This window comes from Lepisma saccharinum, chromosome 2, assembly GCF_977018435.1.
Source record: "Lepisma saccharinum chromosome 2, izLepSacc3.1, whole genome shotgun sequence".
NCBI lineage: Eukaryota > Metazoa > Arthropoda > Insecta > Zygentoma > Lepismatidae > Lepisma > Lepisma saccharinum.
This window is the reverse complement of record NC_139230.1, coordinates 147,705,851-147,725,336: the sequence shown is the minus strand read 5'-3', so window position 1 is coordinate 147,725,336 and position 19,486 is coordinate 147,705,851. Positions and strand designations below refer to the sequence as shown.

Here is a 19,486-nt window from a genome sequence, read left to right as displayed (position 1 = left end):
GTTCCTGATATGGCCACTAGGTAGACTTTTGGTATTTCGTTTTTTTGGACCACATGGGGAATGTGAAATTTTTTTTATGGAAGTCCATTAGCCTAAGAACAAGTTTGAAAAAAATGGTTTTGATTTTTCAAAATGGCAGCTAGAAAAATTCTCACACCTTAGCATGGCCATATCAGGGTCACCCACCTTACTAGAGATGTAAACACTTATCACTTGGAAGATGTAGTAAGTAATAACTTACATATGCAACATTATATCACGTAGCATAGTACACAATCACAAGGTCCAGCTCTTTCGCTTCTTTGTCCTCAAGTTACTGTACTATAGGTACAACAAACAGGTTTAATCACATCATTCTGACAATCTAAATGACATACTAACATCATATGTTGAATGAAGCTTGTAACTACTTGGAAACAGCAAATAGGCCATATTGGGTTCAGGTACCTTACATTAGACTTGATTTGTGTGACTTGTTCATTACAGGAAATATACAAAATGCACAGAGTCTGGTACCATTGTGCATTTGATTGTCTTTTGAATCGACTCACGTGATGTTCTCTACTCGGGGAGAGAAGACTCTGCCACTTGAAGAGTTCTTCCTTCCTGAGCAGACGCAGAGTACACACATAATAGGTTGGTCGGTTTATGTCATTAGTCTTAGTTTATAAGAGATGAGTAGTTGTTATAATGTGGTTTCATAATACTTATGCACATTGGTTGTTCATTGTTAACTTTTGTCCATGCTTTGTATTGTAATGAATATTAATGTGAACAGTATCAAGAATTTATTGAGCTTATGTGTTATAAATAAGATCATTAGCATTACTTCTAAACATGTTTTAATCCTTGAGATAACAAGACATCTATTCAAACATGTTAATGGGCCTTCTGCTATACATAGTGTAGTTACAATTTGTAACGATCTTATATTTTTAAAGGTGGTTACAGTTGGGAAGAAGCATGTGAGAAATTATTGGATGACTTAGAAGAATTCCTGGCTTTATGGACTAATGTGTTACACAGTGAGGCACCCAATGAACACACCGAGGCAAATGCTGCTGGTGCAATGGATGTTGATCCTACTGCACAGTTGGAGGATGATGCACCAAATGCTAGCATGCTACATGTCGCTGACCAGCCTCAAGATTCCGAAGCAACAGTTCAGATGACTGTCTTAAAATGTGCTGAAAACTTAACTGAATCAGGCAAGCAATACGAGTAGTTTTCTTTTGTTTATTTGTCAATGTGTTTGTACATGAATCAACTGCTGCTTTTCAGGAATCCATTAATCAATTAACTCAGCCAAAATAATTTTATTTTCTTTACAAAAAGTTGCAAAAAGATTAATTTATTCATATTTTTTTCAGACAGGCTGTTGTGCCTCTTATAAGATTATGAACATTGTAGAGTATTGTTATAAAAGCATTGGATCTATAAATTATCAGTCATTATCAAATGATTTATGAATTTCAGACGTTCACTTTTATTTTATTGTCTACATATTTCATTTTCATCTTTTTATTGTTGCATTGATAGCAAGTAAGAATGAAGGTGTTGTGAAAGTATATTAGTGACTGTTATGTTGAAAATTGAAACGAATGTAATAATATAGTTTTTTCAGCTGTGCATGTTCAGCTCACACATGCTGCTGCTGCCGTGGAGGCTGTTGCTTCAACATCGCAGTTTCAGAATGCTGAACAAAATGTCAGTCTGCTACTTGTTGGTGACCAGTCTGTGCCTTCTGCAGCAGAAACTGGAAAATCAATCGATTCAGCACAGCAGTGTAAGCTATTTTATATTTGTAATGCTATTGTATTTTTTATTATTGCATAACTTTCTATTGTGAGGAACAATTATTTTTCTTATTATTGTTGTCATTTTCAGACACAAAATTTCAAATATATCATCCTTGAGACATACATACATATGAAAAATAGCTTGTCACAGAGAGATAATTTACAATATTAATTGAAAATGTTGTGAAATTTATGACTTGGCCAGGTTTTGATCTTGAAATCTTGCTATTCCTTGCCAGCACTCTATCAATTGAGCAAGCTTCTCACTTTACCACACCTTAGATATTCCACAACTTTCCTTTACCATTGACCACCTGTATACATTTACACACTAATTAATCTACCTACAATTGAAAGAACTAATTCAAACTGAAATAGTGTATGCACACAGGAAATATACATTTTATCTGTGAAATACTGGTGAGGTTATAAATAGTCTTAGTTTTAGATCAAATGCTGATGGAAACATAAAATTAGCTTCTGCTATACAACACTAAGAATATCTGGTGTGATAAACTAAATATTTTCTGTAAACCATTATTTCAGGTGCTCCTCATTTCTGATCTTGATGGAATACACTTGTTGTTTTGCTTGCCCCCATAGATAAAGAGAAACATAAGATCTCGTGAGTGTAGTTGTCATGCTATGCACATGGGTCTCCCTGATGACACAGTGGTAGCGTCATCGCCTTGTAATCAAGGGGTCCCAGATTCAATTCCCAGTGGAGGAAGATAGTGGTTCAGATTCCACTTTAAACTGTAGGTCCAGTCCCGATTAGCCTGCCTGTGCATAAAGTGGACTTAAAACACAAACTCAATCAAACAATCAATCATGCTATGCACATCCTCCACTCCCAGCCCATTGCTGTGCAAACGTGTGATGTAAGAATTTCCACACTATGGTGGCATAATGTGGTTGGGCATCATCCAACTGGAAAATGGCATTCTCCACCATTTGTGGCATGATATGGGCTTCTAGCAAATCCAAAAAACATTAGATGTCACAGTATGTCCAGCTGTAATGAAAGGGCATGCCATTAGGTGTAGTGCATACCTGTCATCTAGTAATCAAAGGTCCTGCATTCAATTCCCAGTGGAGTTGCATAGTTGTTTGTATCGCACTTAAATTGTTGGTTCAGATTCACTTAGCCTAGTAGGGAACGTTGATGAACAATAGTGTTATGAAGCAGTTCAATACTAATATTACACAAAGGGACATGGAAATGTAGTCTCATTGTTGAACATAAACCTCATTAAAAAATCATCACCACCACCTAAAATATCCAGAATTTTTTGTGGTAATTTCAATTAGTTGTGTACATAGATTGCATCTAACAATTGTAGTTTATGGCCAGAAAACTGCAGTTGCCTCTTCAACTTCTTATCGTATCAACCCCTAAGATTGTATATTTATTTTTATTAAAGTCTCTCTGAACGCTTCACGTTGACCAGGGCATTCACTTGTTTTTCTCAGTTGTCTCAACCTCTGAGGCATGTTTACAATGCATTGTGTTGTGCCATGCAAACCTCCTGAGCATTCAGGAAACAGGTAATATAGAGTCAGCAGTTTGCATGGTAGCAATTAAATAACACGATTCGGCATAGAGGAAGAGCTCGATGGCCTAGTAATATAGAGGTGAGACAAGCTGAGAGGGGACTGACTTTTGGGATTGAGTGGAGAGAGAAGAGGTGGTCAGCAAGGCAGTAGGTCAGAAGTGGAACGATGCTCTGGTCGACTAATTGGAGAAGCTTACAGAGGACTTCGCTTATTTTGATTCAGCTAAAGACTTCAGATAGACAGGTAATTATCCTAACACCCAGCCATGATTCAGGTTCAACGGTTCATAAAACCCAACGAGTGACCATTGTCTTTTCTGTAGTCTAGTTCCCTAGTGTGATTTTGTACCTTTCGCAATGCCAAGCGTTACTGGGATTTTCATTTATTTCACCATGAACTAAATGAAAATTGAAGGATTAGTTTTTATAACCAGTTTTAAATTCAACCCCACCCCAAATATTGACACGTGGTTAACCAGTTTTTGATTAATCCCACCCCAAAATTTTGCTCATTTGTTTAGTTTTTTTTGGTATGTCCTTGCCACAATTGATTTTGAAAATACATAGGGCTTAAAGGTTTCTAACATTAATGGGGGGAGAAGAATTCATATATGCCATGATAGATGTCGAGCTTTCACCTTGCTGATGAACTCGATGAAACATTAGATCAATTATTAGATATAGCACGAGGAACTACAAGTTTTGATTTAGATGTCAGCGGTCCAACTGCAAGTTCCACCCCCAAATTTAAACGTAGCCCAATATTAACTAGACGCCTTCAGCGACAGTTATTAGAACAACAGGAAAAGGAAAAGCAATTAGAGTACCAAGGTCAGGATATTAGAGATTTAGGCCCAACACAATTTGTAACTATGGCTCAGTCTCAGTTTTTTCCCCCTACTATTTTAGAGGGTATCCCATTCCAGGGGATAGCCGGGGAAGACGTTTCGAAATTTTTAGACAAAGTAGATAGCCTTGCCATCTTAAATGGTTGGAACAGCGCCAGAAAGCAGGAATTATTCCCAGCTCTCCTGGCCGGACCAGCTTTACGGTGGTACCAAACTTGGAAAGATGCTCCAGAAAATCAAGATAGGTCCTACGAGGATATACAACAAAAATTTAAGGATGAATTTACAGGGTCCTTGGATCAACTCCAGATCGAGGAACAAATTCGATACAGGTTGCATAAGGAAACTGAGCCAGTTACAAATTATGTAAGGGACAAGCAGCTACTTTTACTTAAGGCAGACCCCAAAATGAATGTTCAACAGCAGATTAAAAAGATTATATTAGGACTGCAGGTGGATTACATGAAGGATATCCATCATAAAGAGTATGAACCAGTGCATGCGTTGCTTAAAGATCTAAAATCCTTCGAAAAGCTTCAGTTTTTGATGAGGCAGCGCAAGCTGAAAGAGCTGAGGTGCGAAGATCAAAGGGACAGTTTATTCCTTCCTTTGCATAGTGCACCAACACTTTCGCAACAGCAGCAGATTTTATTGCAAAATAACAATCTGGCTACTGCTGAGTCTGCACAATCGCGACCTACTTTTGGGATCGAAGCAAGATTCAATGCCTTGCAAAAGGAGGTCGAGCAATTGAAATCAGCGAACAATCCTCCAAGTAACAAAGCTGAATAAATGTACGGAGCCAATTAGGAGTTAAAATATGATAAGATAATTTTAGAATGACACGTTATGGGCAATTGTTCTTGAAACTCCTACCTGTTTTGACCACCTCCAGACTAATTTCTTTTGGGATATGAAGATAACTTGTCCACATACCTTTGTCATTATCAGACACTGAACGTCGACATGGACTGGGATTTTTAGTTGGCTGTTCACTTTTGCTGTTCTTTGTCTTACTGACCAATGCTTACTTTCTGTGGTGGTTCTTCATCAAACATTCACTCTTCGCACATGGAATTCAAACATTACAAGCCACATATATACACACTGCACCTTCCTCTCAAGTATCAGCATTGTGATTGACATACTTGACACACCCATTAACCTTGAAATTTGACTCTGCATACATGGAGCAACCACACCACCTCTCCCACTACTTCCATACACAGTGGATACATGGGGAGTTTCTATTCATTTGGGCATTAATTTTATATTTCTGTAATGATTTGTTCCAAAATTATGACCATTTAAAATCCTGCCATTATTTTATGAACACATTTCATTACAAATTATTTAAAGATTATTAAAATTGTTGAATAACATGAGATGCAACCTGGGTCCTTTGCATTGCATGACAATGCTGTACCAACTAAATGAAGATGGTGCACTAGTTCATACTCTTACAAGTGACTAGTGGTAATGGAAAAGTGCATTCATTATACCTGGAAATGGGCATTCACAAGAAATTTTATAGCAAGGTCAGATTCTTGATATACGTACAGTGAGTCTCACGGTCATCTTGTCCGTGGAGCAATGGTTAGCACACTGGGCAGTGAGAGCACATCTGCGAGCAATCTGGATGCAACATCCGCATAACTAGAACTGCTAGTTATGTAATGAAATAAGCTCGTACAATTACACTGATAATTATAATTAAAATGAGCACGTACCTTGTTACAATAGGTGTTGGAAAGGATGTTCTCCTGCTTCCACACATTTACAGCATTTTCTATGAAATTTTCACTAACATGTATCAGTTTATCTTCAGAAATTACTTCAATTTATCTCCTGATATTTTCTTTCAGTTCTTCTAATGTTTGGCTTCAGGTCTAAGAGTTTAGTAGCTCACCACACAGACATGTCTGTTTCTTGTACAAGGCGCCAGAGGTATTTTTGAGGATTTTGTTCCAATCGTGCTCCAACATCATCTAATTTCTCCTTAGCACACACTGTTTCACCCTTCACTTCTTATCAAGAACAGACCCTGTTTTCCTAAATTTGTTCACAAATATCCGAACACTCTCTATGTGTGGAATGGGAACATTCTGCTGCACAACGCCTTCTAACTTCCCTACAAGAATTTGTAATGATGTAAGATTCATGCATAAAAATTCGTTGTTTTAAATTGTATGTATAGCTTGGCATTATTAGGACTGGAGAAAAGTACCAGTAATACATAAAGTAAAACAAGGCAATATAAAACACTTGTGAACAACTTAACAAGTGCATGTGCAAATTGGTCACTAGCTATGTGGATAATGAAGCACTGATGCATCCAGTGGCAAGTCTGCATATAGCTGTGAGTCTAAATGCCAGCAAATGTGTTCTCACTGCCCGACAAGTTGGCCACCACTCCACACCATTTAAATTACACAAGTGACTGAACACTATTCCATTTCACACAAACATGTAATAATAATAATTATATCTACTATTATTATATTACAATAGATATGCAAGTTCAAACCTGCAATACAAAGCATTTAAAAGCACTTAAGAATCTTTACTGTTCCTGTTGGATTGGTCTCTTTAACGTTAAATATTTAGAGTGCTATTATAATTTATGTGAAGCACCCCATTCCAGATCTATTCGCAAAGCTCAAACAAACATCCCCACTTTGGAATTTCCACTTAGATCATGAAAAGTATTAAAACATCAACTGCCAAAATATGTAAATGCATTTATGGATTGTACTATCATTTTTGAAACTTTATCTCAAGACCATATTTTATTTATTTGTGAGGGATTGTAGATTTATAGCTGCTTCACAGGGAAATTTCTATTGTCTACCAGAGATTCAATTAGAGACTAATATGAGTTGGTTTTTTGTAAGAATTTAATCTTCATTTTCTACTGAAAATAGTATTTGTCTCAGGCATTGCAAAAATGAAGCATAATAATTGAAAATACTAAAAAGAAAAACTTAAGCAAAAGTCAGTCCAAGGCCATAGTTTTACCCTTTATCTTCCCTACCCCTACTAGTCTAAGCCAGGCCCACCCGTAGCTAGAACTGATCTCCGGGGGGGGGGGGGGGTGCTCACAGGTTATCAGGGGGGCGTTGTAAACAAAGTCCATTTTCAAAAGTTTAACAGTATTAAATTAAGGTAAATTTTGTCTATATCTTTTAAATCATCACTTGAAGTGTTAATTGACTTCTACTGAAATCATCCCTTACTACACACTCCATACTACTTTTGATGATACAGATATTTATATTTCACAAGAAATGATGGACAATATTCAATCATAGTGCCTACAGTACATTCTACCCCCAGCCGAACAATGAAACTCCCCTTTGTTCCCAGAATTTGGGATCTGTTTACCTTTGACGCAGATGCGGAGGGAATTTGCATGATGACATCAAAGTCACAGATTTTTGTCTGTGACAGGGCAGTGAAGGTACAGATAAATAATGTAGTAGCTGCTGTTCATGTTATGTGAATTTATCCTTCACCAAAGTTGTAAGCAAAATTAGATGTGTTGTCTACATTTTCACTCTTCACTCCAAACAAATTATACAAAATAGTGTTACTTAATGTCAAGGGGGCTGATGGCAGTTCCAGAGGGGGCTCAGCCCCCCCCCCCCCCTGGCCCCTGCCTGACTACGGGCCTGGTTTAAGACCCTGTCACTGGAATTAAACAGCCCATTCATGAATACATACATGGCTTTATTTCTTACCCCAAGAAAGAATAGCAAAATCTACTATCGCTTCTATGGCACAATGTGAAATGTAAATACCTTCATCATCCATTCTGTGCATGAGTAAGTTTATGAACAATAGAGTACAGGTTGCAACTCTTGCAGACACACAGCCAGGAAGGCAAGAATGATTTCTTTATGGCTTTTCGGCTGGCCAGAGCACCAATTAAACTTACCAGGTGAAACATAGAAAAACAACATATATGCAGTGGCGAAGCATCCTATGAGGCCCGGAGGCTGGGCCTACGCTAATATATTTGTCTATAACGGATTATTTTATTACTTATAAATTTCATTAAACAACGCTTAATAAAAGAAAACTGAAATTCTTGGTCTTCCATTAATTACCGCAAGTTTGCAACCCTGCCTGGAACCGTATCTGAGCATTCAGCGAGGCCCGCCCGAGAGTGCCTCAGCTGGTCCCATAACAACCTATGTGATTCGTGCGGGAAAGCATAATTTCAGGGGTGCATTCGCCTGTAATGTAACCTGAGAGGCCGGCCTCTTTTCTCTCTCTCACCCTCTCTCCCTGACTTCCGAAGAGTGCCGATCGTGTACGAGCGCATGACGAAGCAGACAGTGGACGTACAGAGCTTGTTGAAGCAGTGTTTCCATGGAAGATTCAGAGCTGGGCCGGGAGCGGAGCACACCCAGCTGCTAACATGTAGCGAAAATGTGTTGCTAACACCTCTAAGCCTGGCCTCCTAACCTATCAAAGTAGGCATTATTAGAATTCTAATTGCAAATAATGCATGCAAGTTGGTTACCAGTGTTAAGTTTGGTGCTTTCAGCTCTTTTGAGGAACTGCTTTTCGCGAAGTGTTAGCTGCTGGATGTGCCCCACACCAATCTCGATTCAGAGAGGTAAAGTATTTTATTTCTTTGAGGAAAGAGATATTGAGACGAAATTTTCATGATTAGTGACATAACTGAAAACGTGCTACTTTTAAAATGGGGCAAAGTACGTACAATGCAAACGTATAGAGAAAATCCATGTTACTGAAATTTTCTGGTCAGTGTGTTACACAGTCTGTGTTCTCATTTAGCATTTCATCATTTTGTAAATCATATTATATTTTTTTTAAAAGTCGCCTGTTGAAGAAGAATTATATGCATAAAAAAGTTAAAAAGAAATAATTGATTGATAGATTTAGTTTATTTTACTTGGCTTTCTGCCATTTTTGGCTAATTGGGAAGATGAGAATGAGCGATAATATGATGACATTGACGAAGGGACACTCACAAAGAACACCTATGCCCAGGTGGGAATTCGAACCTGAAGCCCTTGTCGTAGCACGCTGTTATAACCAATCTGCCACGGAGGTCAGCATTAAAAAGAAATAAACGCTAAGTGACGATCAAGTGAACCAACCATTTCTGTAATGCGAGAAACATTTACAATACTGTTATTGAAGTAGCAAATAATTTTTACGAGCAGCTTTAATCTAACAAATGTAAGATGGCTAGGGCCTGACAGAACGGCTTTTTCATTGGGTGACGCGTGGTCAGAACATCGAGTCTCATTGTCACTGTTTTCTGACCTTCGAGACAGGAGCACCTTTATTCTCGGATATCTAATCGAGACTAAATTAAAGTAGAATCTGAACCAATGCCTCCAGGAGGAATCAAACCTTCTACTTCTTGATTATAAGGTGAGAGCGTTAATCACTACATTATCCTTTACAATCACTATCAGGACTTAAGTAGACGAGATTCAGGCAATATGTTATCTTTTATTTTCTAGGGGCTATATTTTAACATACTACTGTTAAAAAAAATCACATCTTCCCCTCCCCCCAAACCCTGCTTCGTCCAGTGCCTACCCTTCCAGAGACAGCACGCTTCGCCACTGCATATATGCACAAGTTGTAGGCTTCGAGCATATATCAGCGGCAAGCACAAACAGAGAATTGCCTCTTTCCTTTATGGAGAACCAGTGCAGTCAAAAAGGACATTCTAAGGGAAGGAGAATCATGGCTTCAGATTTTGAAAACACTTTATCCTTTCATAGAGCATGCAGAATGCGACAAATACCTGAAATATTCTCTGAGATCTTCAGAAAAATCTACACATGCATCACTTGTCCTGCCTCTCCTTAGTACACAATACTGCACATCACATATCATTTTGATCTCTCCCTTCTAACAAATTTACAATTTAGTAATTTTGAACAAATACCAATGCTACAGGACATTCACTTTAATCTTCTTTTCTATTACAAATATCTAGATACTAGACCATATAGACCAATGAATGAGCTAGGTTTAATTCTTCAAAACTTGAAAATTAGATATTTTAAGTTGTTACTTAAACAGACCCATTGTTTACTGGAACCATAATTGTAATATTCCAGTGTTATATATATTTCTTGCTGAAAGTGTTGAGGCAAGTAGAAAACAAAATGAAAGTGGCAGGGTGGCGACAGCCCTGGAAAACCTGGAAAAGTCAGGGAATTTAAGATTTCAAAAAAAGTCAGGGAAATGTCAGGGAATTTTGTCTTGATTGACTTCTTTTATGCGATGGAATGAATGTGCCAGGTGTTTGCTTTGAAATATGTTGTTATGAAGCACTACATGGGAACAGGAAATCTTGTTGCTAAGTCTGAGCATCAACTTTTGGGTTTATTTTATGCACAACACAATTACAGTGCCAGAAACTAGTGATGGGAGGTGGGGAGAGAGAGAGAGAGATAGATTTCCGGAGGGGTAGAAAAAAATGATAAGCCTCTAAATATTACGTGGAAAATGCGTTGAATTATCATATTTTCTTGTCTGTATGGGAGTAGTAAGGGGACAGGACTGTCAACAAAAGAAGTGTTTGGAGGGGAGGGGCCTACCTCTGTGGCACCGTCTGATAGTTGTCGGACATCGTAGTACGGCATTTTGTCGGACATTCTGATGGAACATGGGAACAAATAAGGGCACTATGCAACCCTGTAATTTGTCGAATGTCGTGGTACAGCATTTGTCAGATGAACATTTTAGGCTCAATTGATGCATATTATTTTTGTTGGATATCGCCATCCAACTAACGTTGAACTTCGACAAAATGCCTCACTACAACATCCAACAAAAATCACATGCATAAACGCAGCCTTAGTCTGCTGCACCACTGCAAATATGCTGCTGGAATTTTATTATTCATCTGGCTCACTTAACCTTATTTAATGTAGCAGTCCCAACAAATGTTTTCTTTCTTCCCCTTGGCTTGCACAAGTTACGATGCATTTACAACGACATTGAACTATTCTTCGATATCAAAAACAAACCAACAATCAAGATATATGTTGTGTAATGTACAGATTTTTTCTGCTATATATAAGTATAAATTTTACGTATGTGTATAGATATGTTTTACATTGGCCTGCCTCATTGCTCGCTCCCTCTGCCAGTTGAGGAACACGTTCTTTGGCACCCTTGTTTAACTCCAGGAATGCTTTTTATTGCAAAATCCAGTTTTCCCAATTTCACGGGAAATATCGGCATGCACCGTTATTCCACCCCAATCATGTGCTAGCCTCTCCTGGTCTTCAACCAAATTCTGTTTTTTGTATTAAAAAAGGAGGCTAAATCCTTCGTTACTGACGACATGTCACAATGTACGACCGACGCCTGATCTCTCCTTGAACCTAAGCGCTGGTGGGCATCATTTTGCTGCTTCTCCTGTTCAGAAATATATAGGGAAGCCTTGATTCATTGCTTTCCGCACTTGCGTCCAAGGAGGGGTCTGTTTTTGCTGAAAGGTGCCATGCCAGTGTTAACTACCACGTTTCGCTTGCCCACAGCATCGATCGCAAACCCCCTTAGAAATTCACTATCTACATATCCAAATTATAATTCATATTCCTTATCAAAAACGTTCCTTCAGTCACAATTGGCATAAGTTCAGTGTATAAGAGTATTAATATTGTGTTTAGGGGTAGTTCAGCTTGTTAATGAGAACTATGTATTTGTTATTAAAGGGGGGGGGGGCTTTGCTATTGTATAGAGGATGTGTGTGTTATTTTATTGATGAAGGTGGAATATTTGGGTGCAGTGAAACAGTGTATTGGGGGTGATATTTAATTAATACAACTGCACAAAACATGGAATTGAAATAGTGGAGATGGAAGATTTTGTTCCTTGGGGTGCGCGTGTTTGCTTGGAGGAGTCCCTAGACGGCAGCACCGAACAGTAAGGTAATCTTTGGGGCCCCGGCGAGCACGGATCCAAGAGTGTCTATTGGTCCCACTTTAGATTCGGTAGTCATCTTAAAGGAGGGGATGATGCCAAGAGATATGGCAACCCCAGGAATCATAGGTGACGAGACGAAGGCGATGACATGAAGGGGAGCAGACAGTTGGCTTAGAACTGCGGTGAGATAGAGAAGTTAGTTTCTGGACACTTGATATACTACCGCGAAGATATACAGAAGTAGTTCCGGGGAGTTAACGTGAAACTTTGGTGATATAAAGAAGTACGGTTCCGAGTTGGCTTTGAACTGTCTGTTACGAATGTGTTCTAGTGACCGTGGACTATGATACCGTACGGTCGTGTAACCCCGCACACTGACCGCAGTCATAGTGTCGTTGCCCGGGCTTCCTTCCCCATGCTGTCAGGACTCGACCCGAGGACCCCACCATGATCCTGTGTCCCTGCACATGGACCAGCGCTGGACGGAGGATGGCATACATACATCGGGTGGACAAAGGTAGGATTGTGGCCACCACCCCCACAACAGTGATTTCGTGAGTGATAGTGCGCAACACTATTTTGGTCCCAGGGGGGAATGTGTTGGAGTACATTGGCCAACGTAGATGGTAGCTGTGTGTGTGTGATATTAGGTTGCTTTATGTGTGTGTATATCTTGTGTAATAGGGTCTGTACAGTATTTCGTGTGTGTATATAATATATGTATAAAGTTGACGATTTGCCAATTTTCCAATGCATCACCCTCTTCTAGTGCAGAGCTCGTGGGCATTTTCTGGCGACTTTTCTCTTAGAATCCATGCTCTACTGGTGTGTCTACTGAGCTACAGCTGTGCATCACAGTTGAATAGTATCACAAAAAAATGAAACAGAAATCTGGATTGGTAAACATTATAAAAATTTGACAAGCGCATGCTCCCAACCTCAAGTTTTCTGCAACATTCGTATTACAATTAACACCCACCTCTGTCCTGTTTGTTTAAATTCGTGAGAGATGGATATTAATCCGTCACTGAGTCAAGTTAATGTGCAATGTTATGAAATAGAATACTAATAATAAATATTTTAATATTACAATTACACAAATCATTCAGTCCTAAAAGCATATCACTTTCTTCAGTAATTGACGTTTCTCTGCCAGCCCTGCTAAATTTTCACATTCTATCTACTGATTTATATGAGGGGCATCCAGAAAGTAACTTCCAATTAGCAGGGACCTTGATTTTTTGCAAACGTGATAACAGTGTAAAATGTTAATTGCTGCGAAGTAGCGTTTAGGAATGTGCAGAGATGTCTGGAAACATTTTTCACCCGTTCAAAATAGTGAAATAACGCGAATATGGCATAAAATGTGAATTTTTGACATTTTTCGCCAATTTTTAAAACTGTACTTAAACAACGAAAAAATACCTTCAAATCTAACATTCTTGTATTTTTTAGGCTTATAGAAACAAAATGTGCCATATTTGTGTGTATAGAACATGCAAGTTTTCCAACATTTAATCCAATAGAAAACTATAATGCATGTTATACATGGAAAAATTCCAATATACACATTAAATCACATATTTCCCATGATTTTTTAACTTCTATCAGAACAATTTGCACCACAGAGCAAAGTGGAGGGGTTCTGACAGGAGATCGACTGCGTATCTACCGTCGCACGGGAACTGCATCATCCATATTTGTGGCGCGAGAACTATTTGGAATTACCAAGCTGAGTGGTGTGATTTTGGCAGGGATTGAGTGCTCATCTACCGCCACAGGAGAGTTGTAACATTGGCATTCGTAGAGCGAGAAATAATTGAAAATAACTTCCTTAGAAATCGGTTCGAACATACCAAACTGTCACGAAAATACATAGACAGTGTGACCTACAATTGAAAATGATAGTTTAAAGCCACAATGGAAGTGTACGTTTTGGTATATTTGTCAGGAAAATGTTCTAAAATAAAAACATGTATTTTGGAAAATATAAGACTAAAAAGTAAAAAAGAGAGATAATGCCAATTTTTGGTGCCGTAATATCTCTGTATCTGTCATGCGAGATTGATTGATTGATTTAGAAATTGTGGGTGCGCTGCCAAGTATGGCCATTATGCACCCTTCAGTATATATATCGGGAAAATTCCCTGATCTAAAACATTACCTTAAAATTAAAAAGGGGCATGGAAAATGACTTTCCCAAAATAACTTCCAAGGTATCAAACTCTCACAAAGAGGCATAGCCCATGAGACCTAAAATTTGAAACAGTACTTTAAAAATGCCATGAAAGTATAAATTTAGGTATATTCCCCAGAAATGCACTACAATGAAAATGTGAATTGGGGAGGGGGGGGGCGATGGCACCAATTTAGAAAAAAATAACAAAAATCAAGTTTCCTACCGATCAATACCAGTAGTAATTTATTTCACTTAGTTTATTTAGTTTATAATTGTCAGGGAAAAATGTAAATTTTGTCCTGGAAAACCTGGAAAAGTCAGGGAATTTCATTTCTGCTTGTTTGTAGCCACCTTCCTTTCTATATCATATATGTAATGTAGGATATTTGATAGTGTTTGCTGAAGGCACCAGCATTAACATTATTCTCCCAAATGATCTCTACAAATAATTTCATTCAATGTATCCATATTGTTTCCTAAAGATAAAAGAAATCAGTGTGACACTTTGTTCTATTTGCTATTGTGTGTGGACCAGTTAAAAAAGTTAGCAATACACATTCACAATTGCCTTTGACTTATTAGGGAGAATGTGTATAATACACCAATGTCACATGTAATTATAATATATGATTCTGAGTTATATGTGAACATACTTTTCCTGACCCCTACTTCTCCTACCACTGGCTGTGATAATTGTTTCATCCATTAGGTTAGTTAAATTGATAGTCAAATATCGTCTAAGAATAAGACAACAGACTAAATAGCAACTTCATATTAGATGATGATAATTAAGGAAAAGATTCATTTAGCACTTAAATGTTACATATTTTTATATTAATATTTCAGCAATGGAATGTGATAATGAAGCTCATGCAGAGAATGAGGATCCTGTAAATTTGCATCTACCTGTATATGAGCAAGCAACTGTAACATCTGTGCAAGAGAATAAAGACTTGCAACCGGATGACAATGGGTCACAGAAATCTTCATCTTCATAAATTGTGGGTATAGTATGAATATTGATTCTTTTCATCTTGTGTTCCATGTGCTTCAGCTTTTATACCAAAGGTAGAATGTTTATATGCAGTGTTCACCTGGAACACTAGTTTTATAGTGGAATCTGAGTCACTGTGAAATGTGCTTTCACTGGACATCAAACCCTTTGTGGTGGAATAATATGAGAGTCTAGTATGAATACTCCGATTAATTGAAGTTTTTTCTAAAGTTTTTAAGCCCACTTGATCCATGGATTAGCAAATTTGGACTGGATATACAGTTTAAATTGGGATCCGAACGACTATATGCCTCCACCAGGTATCAAACCCAAGACCCTTTGATTAAAAAGTGACAGTGATGCCACTACACAATCAGTGAGGCTCAGTACCCCCGCTTGTCTGTGCAGATTTTAAAATTTGTACCATGCACATTATATGTTGGGTTGATTTGGTGTTTTAAGTTCACTTTATGCACAGTAAGGCTAATCGGGACTGGACGTACAGTTCAAAGTGGGATCCGAACCACTATGTGCCTCCACCGGGTATCGAACTGCACATCATATGTAGCATACTGCATTGGTGCAGAAGATGCTTTATTAGTGTAGGTATTTGGTGGTTTTTGAACTATTGTTTGTCTTTTTGTATTGAATTTGTGTAGTTTTGGTTAACAGCACTGACAATTTTTACATTAGTACATCAATACATTGTTTATGGTGCAATGGCGATTTCTTTTGTGTGTGTTAGCTGTTATCCTGAAAAAGATTCACTTTACCAAATTTCACTTATTTTTTTAATATTATTACTTATTATACAATACATTATTATTATTATTATTATTATTATTATTATTATTATTATTACAATATAATTACTTAGTGTAAAATAAAAAAAGTGTGGCCGCGGTGGCTCAGTCGGTAACGCGTCTGACTACCATGCTCAAGGTCCCTCGTTCGATCCCCGACCGGTTCAAATCCGGGAACTTTTCTAACATTGGAAGCGGCCCCAGCGCCCACCCAGCGTCGAATAACATGAGTACCTGGGGGAAACCCTGGGGGATAAAGGCGGTCAGGGGCATGATGCTGATCACATCACCCCCACTCATGACCGGATCAAGAAAGTGTGGGGCGTTACCCCCACACCCCCTATACGCCTTGTGTATAAGCACAGGGGAGCACTTTACCTTTACCTTTTTTAAATAAAAAAGTAGGGGCAATCAAACGGGAATTGAACCAAGATTCTAAGGCACATGAAATTGATATGTTACCACCAGGCCATCTGGTAACTTGGTAGTAGTACAATATCTTTGCCTCGTGAGACACACTTAAAAAGCTTCTAAACTTTGAAGTGCTTTTTCTCGTAAATGGCTGGCTAGTGCATACTAGTATCTTGGCATATCACTTTCAGTGTATAAAATTAATGCTCAGGTTCAACTTTCACCAAATTTCACAAAAAAAAAGAACTATGAGTTCTGTATGCGAGATGGTCACTACAGTTGTTCGAATAATTTTTGTATGCATCAAGAAAGCTTAAAATAAAATCTACTTCCCTTAATCTACAATCTATAAAAATGGATTAATATTGTGGCACAGAAGAAATGACTAAGTAATAAAGTCCAGTTTGGCATGTCCTTACTTTTTTCTCTAGCTTTCACCACATCATGTGGCTTCTTCAGGAAATAAGACGTGAATAGTCAAAGTTGCCAGCCAGAGATGGAGTAGGAAGGAGTGACATTGTCTTTTATCTTTTTAACCTCTTTTAACCTAACTTACCTTCCCATGTTTTAAACCTTGACTATTCTTCTCTTATCTCCTAAGAAAGCCAAATGATGTGGTGAAAGCTACAGAAAAAAGGAAGTACATGACAAAACTGGACTTTATTACTTAGTAAAATGATGGCATGTGGTGTAAGTTATGCCTTACAGAAGAAATGATTTTCAATGCAAGAAACTATTTAAAGAGAGCTATAAGATTGAATTTGACACTATCTGGGATTGTTTTGGGAAGACCATTGCCAAGCATATTATGTGTCATACATGTTAAGTACACTGAGCAGGACTATAGAGAGCACTCCATATGTAGCCACAATCTCACTGCTGAAGATTCTGGCTTCAAGTCCTCGCCTGGACATGGGTGTTTCCTTGCTATTGTCCCTTCATTATGTCCATCTAGTCATCATTCATTCTAATTCTAGTCTTTGCAATTAATCTAAAGAAGTAGAATCCGATATTACCAGATTCATATCATAACTTTGGTGTTGTATCTCAGTTTTACAGGTATATCTTGGACTAAAAGAAATAGGAACATCAAAGCTTTATTCATGTTCATGTGTAAAAAATTAAAAGAATTCTTCAAAACCTGAATGAGATTTTTTGAGAGCTCTACCTAGGCCATTCAGAGCTGTTAATATAATTGTTGTTGAGTATCATTATCAAATAGCCACAAGTTCTACCACTATTCTTAAGTATCAAATCCACTGCATTGTACATTTCCTAATGCCGCACACTAAGATTTGTTAAGATGAAGTTTTTCTTGGAAGAGTAGTCATGTGGCAAAGTGAAAGTTATTAAATACACTACTTTTAAAGCTAAAAGATATAACATTCAATGAATGTGTGTTAATACCTTACAAATGACTTAATAGTATTCTTTTTAACTAAGTTTACATGAAATGAAGAGAGAACTTTACATGCAAGTCGTTTTGAACTTGCAGTCAATGAACTATCTTTTTTTTCTTTTCTCTTACAGATTTATAAGTGCATTACATCATACCTTCATACCTTCGCTACATTGTATGTGTGTTGCTGAAAGATGTGGTTGTGTTAATTTGTTTCTACAATTTTTGAGCATAGCCTGTTTGATCAAGAGAACACACTTTACTTTTGAGAACATCAATTCCATTTGCTCATTTTCCACTGCTATCATGGGAACTTTGTGTGGAAGATAAATAAATACAGGGAAATACTTGAGGTTCAAAGATCCTTTTTCGGTGCAAGATATATACATGTTTAAGACCAAAGAAAAGACCTTCTTAGTGATATTGTTGAAGATATTATGAACAAGCGAAACTTATTGATCTTCAATGAAATTCAAGAATACAGGATTTGGTGTTTTGCTCAAGGTATGTTAAAAACTCTCTAAGTATATGTGTTCATGTTCTATTTGTGATCTCATTTTTTGAAAGCATATGAATTTTTGTTTCATAGTAAACAAGACAAAAGTAAATATGTCAGGTCAGTGATAACTCACTTCAAATTTCATCATCACACTAAGGGGCTTCTGGATGACATAGTGGCTGTCCTTAATTACAGTCAGAGGACAAGGAGGACAAAATGTTTCCCAACTGTTATCACTAAGAAAGAGTTTGGTAATAGGTATACCTAGCAATTTGTAAATATTCATGTTTGCTTTCAGAATGTTGCAAAACCTGTAGAATTTACATTTAATATGAGCCAGATTAGTGTAGAGCAAAGAAAATATGACAGATTGTTGTTTAGTCAATGGAAAATCCAGGGATGCAGGTTGCTTCCACAAAACTTCTGGAGGGAAAATTTCTGAAATGGGAATTTCATTGAATAATTTATTCAGTATTAGATGGTATGTTCAGTATGCTATAATTTATTAGTTAGCAACTTGAATAGTGACAGAAAGTCATGAAAGATAGGGAAAGTATTATTTTGGGTGACAATATCCACCTTCTGCATATTGGTATTTAGATATAAATTGTCAAGGGTATTCTAACAGAGTGAGTACAAAAGTTGGGATGGGGAGGATGGGAGGGGGGACAAGAACCACTCTTGTATTTTGATTTATTAACTGACCAGCATGGTGGTTCTGGGTTCAAAACCCAGCCTGAACATGAGTGTTCATCACTCATCCTCATCTTCACATAGCAGGCCACTGACTGAATCACAGGACTACAGCACTCCATGTGTAGCCCCACAGTGTGTTGAATGCTTGATTCAAGATCTCACTGCTGAAGATTCTAGGTTCAAGCCCTAGTTTGGACATGGGTGTATCCTTGTTATTGTCCCTGCATTATTTCTATCTAGTCATCATTTAGTCTAAGTTTGGCCTTCACAATTAATCTAAAGGGTTAGAAAGCAACATAAAATAAATCGAAGTGCAAATACAATTGCATACATTATTATCAGACTCATATCGTAACTTTAGTGTTGTATC

General features: G+C 37.7%; 1 long non-coding RNA gene across 1 annotated transcript; it reads left to right on the top strand.

Annotated features, from left to right (window-relative positions):
* The first annotated feature begins 1,656 nt into the window (after positions 1–1,656).
* LOC145984528 (uncharacterized) lies at positions 1,657–18,249 on the top strand. Its single transcript, XR_014441345.1, has 3 exons — positions 1,657–1,786; positions 15,161–15,315; positions 18,053–18,249. It is a non-coding gene; the product is annotated as an uncharacterized LOC145984528 (long non-coding RNA).
* Positions 18,250–19,486: the final 1,237 nt, after the last annotated feature.